This window comes from Arachis hypogaea, chromosome 11, assembly GCF_003086295.3.
Source record: "Arachis hypogaea cultivar Tifrunner chromosome 11, arahy.Tifrunner.gnm2.J5K5, whole genome shotgun sequence".
NCBI lineage: Eukaryota > Viridiplantae > Streptophyta > Magnoliopsida > Fabales > Fabaceae > Arachis > Arachis hypogaea.
In genome coordinates, this window is record NC_092046.1 from 145,047,059 (window position 1) to 145,050,873 (window position 3,815).

Consider the following 3,815-nt stretch of genomic DNA (forward strand, 5'->3'; position numbering starts at 1 on the left):
TGATATGTCAGGTCGCGTATTATTAGCAAGATACATTAGCACTCCAATGGCACTAAGATATGGTACTTCAGGACCAAGGATATCTTCATTTTCTTCTTTAGGACGGAATTGATCCTTTTTCACATCCAAAGATCTTACGATCATTGGGGTACTTAATGGATGTGACTTATCCATATAAAATCTTTTCAAGATCTTTTCTGTATATGTTGTTTGATGAATAAAGATCCCACCTTTTATATGCTCGATCTGCAGGCCGAGACAAAACTTAGTCTTTCCAAGATCTTTCATCTCAAACTCTTCTTTTAGAGTTTTTATAATTGTTGGAATCTCTTCAGGAGTCCCAATGATATTTAAATCATCAACGTACACAGCAATTATAATGAATCCAGATGCAGATTTCTTTATGAAAACACACGGGCAGATATCATCATTCTTGAATCCGTTTTTGGCCAGATACTCAGTAAGACGATTATACCACATTCGTCCAGATTGCTTTAGACCATATAAAGATCTTTGCAATTTGACTGAGTATAACCCTTGCGAATATTCATTGGATGGTTTGGATATCTTTAGTCCTTCAGGGACTTTCATATAGATATCCCGATCTAATGAGCCGTACAAATAGACTGTTACCACATCCATTAAATGCATATGCAGTTTATGATATGCAGATAAACTGACCAAATAACGCAATGTTATCGCATCCACTACAGGGGAATACGTTTCTTCATAATCTATGCCGGGCCTTTGTGAAAAACCTTGTGCCACAAGTCGGGCTTTATAGCGCACAACTTCATTTTTCTCATTTCGTTTTCTCACAAATACCCACTTATATCCAACAGGTTTTACATCTTCAGGTGTACGGACTACAGGTCCAAAGACTTCACGTTTTGCAAGTGAGTCTAATTCAGCCTTCATGGCTGCTTCCCATTTTGGCCAATCATTTCTTTGTCGACATTCTTCAACTGATCTTGGCTCAAGATCCTTACTTTCATGCATGATATCTAATGCCACATTATATGCAAATATTTCATTGACAATTGTCTTATTTCGGTCCATTTCTCTCCTGTAAAGACATAATTTATTGAGATCTCGTCATTTTCACAATTTTCAGGTACCTAAACGTCTTCTGGCGTTATATCAGAATTTTGGACAACTGCCGGTGTCTCTACTATGTCTTTTCCAACAGGAATCGTATTTATCTCTTTTCTCTTTCGAGGATTTTTATCTTTGGAACCGACAGGCCTGCCACGCTTCTGGCGTGTATTTGCTTCCGTGGCTATTTGCCCTACTGGGACATCAATTCGAATTGGGGCATTTTCCGCCCTGCCACGCTTCTGGCGTGAATTTGCTTCAGTGGCTACTTGTCCTACTGGGACATCAATTCGAATTGGGGCATTTTCCGCTGGTATATAAGATTTGGTTATCCTCTTTGTATCAGAAAATGCATCAGGCAATTCATTTGCTATTCTTTGCAAATGTATATTCTTTTGAACTTCCAGTTCACATTGCCCTGATCGAGGATCTAAATGCATCAATGATGATGCATTCCAGTTAAGTTCCTTTTCAGGAAACTTATTCTCTCCCCCTAATGTTGGAAATTTTGATTCATCAAAATGACAATCCGCAAACCGGGCTTTAAACACATCACCAGTTTGTATATCAAGATACCTCACTATAGAGGGAGAGTCATATCCAACATATATCCCCAATTTTCTTTGGGGTCCCATTTTGGTGCGATTAGGTGGCGCAATGGGAACATATATCGCACACCCAAATATTCTTAAATGGGAAACATTTGGCTGCTGGCCAAAAGCTAATTGCATAGGAGAGAACTGATGGTAACTCGTTGGCCTCAAACGAATAAGTGCTGCAGCATGTAACACTGCATGCCCCCAAACCGAGGTTGGGAGGTTTGTTCTCATAAGCAAGGGTCTAGCAATTAATTGGAGACGCTTAATAAGTGATTCTGCTAACCCATTTTGTGTGTGAACATAAGCTACTGGATGTTCAACACTTATTCCATTAGCCATACAATAAGCATCAAAAGCTTGGGAAGTAAATTCACCAGCATTATCAAGACGAATTGCTTTAATTGGATTTTCTGGAAATTGTGCTTTTAATCGAATAATTTGAGCCAGTAATCTCGCAAACGCCAGGTTGCGAGAAGATAATAAGCACACATGTGACCATCTCGAAGATTCGTCTATTAGGACCATAAAATATCTAAAAGATCCACATGGTGGATGAATAGGTCCACATATATCACCTTGAATCCTTTCTAGGAATTCAGGGGACTCAAATCCAATCTTTACTGGTGATGGCCTTAAAATTAACTTTCCTTAAGAACATGCAGCACAACAAAATTCACTAGTTTTAAGAATCTTCTGGTTCTTTAGTGAATGTCCATGAGAGTTTTCAATATCTTCTCATCATGGTTGTTCCCGGATGACCCAAACGGTCGTGCCAAGTTATGAATTCATTTGGGCTAGTAAACTTCTGGTTTACAGTGGCATGTGATTCAATTGCACTAATCTTAGTATAATACAACCCAGATGAAAGAGAGGGTAATTTTTCTAATATAACTTTCTTATTTGAATCATGAGTTGTGATATATAAATACTCATGATTTCCCTCATTCATTGTCTCAACATGATATCCATTTCGGCGAATATCTTTGAAACTCAACAAGTTCCTCAGAGACTTGGTAGATAATAGTGCATTATTTATTATAAATTTTGTTCCTCCAGGAAACAAAATTATAGCTCTTCCGGAGCCTTCTATCACATTGCCTGAGCCAATAATAGTGTTAACATATTCCTCTTTTGGCACAAGATGGGTAAAATATATATCACTTTTGAGAATAGTGTGCGAACTTGCACTATCCTCAAGGCATACATCTTCATTACATATCCTTGCCATTCTCTTCAAAAACAAATAATAATAAAATGAGTAGTATGCACAGATAAATTGAATACTTGATTAGAATTATTTTTCTAAGAAATACTGTACATAAAATAATGTTATATACTAAAATTTTATTTTAAAATTTGACACATTTAATAATTTCAAAATTCATATTAATATATCATTATTTATGTACATCACATTTGAAACTTAAATACATAGAAAATAAAACTTTAACAATAAATTTTTTTTTACATTATTTATTTACATAAATACTTCACAATTTCACACATTAAACTATTCCATCATTGATCAAATGGCCAATATTTCCTTCAGGGTCCTTAAAGAAATCAGATACATCATAATGAGTGGTGGAGTTCTCAGCATCATTTGAAACAAAATTTGTTTCCTTTCCTTTGTCGTTCTTTTTCAAATATGCCTGGTAAAGATCGACTAGGTGCCTTGGGGTACGACAGGTACGTGACCAATGGCCCTTTCCACCACAGCGGAAACACTTTTCCTCGGTTGATTTATTCTGCCCGATATTCTTTTCTTTGCCCCACTTCTGGTGAGATCCTCTCTTTTGAACATAATTCTTTTTCCTTCCATAATTTTTCTTGTTATTAAAAGCTTGCCATTTACCTCTTCTGGGGTAATGATTTGCCGCATTTACTTCAGGAAATGGGGCGGCGCCAGCTGGGCGCGCTTCATGATTTTTTAATAACAACTCATTGTTGCGTTCGGCAATAAGAAGGCAAGAAATTAACTCAGAATATTTTTTAAACCCTTTCTCTCGATACTGCTGCTGCAGGAGCACATTCGAGGCATGGAAGGTTGAGAAAGTTTTCTCCAACATATCATGATCAGTTATTTTTTCTCCACACAATTTCATTCGTGAGGTGATCCGA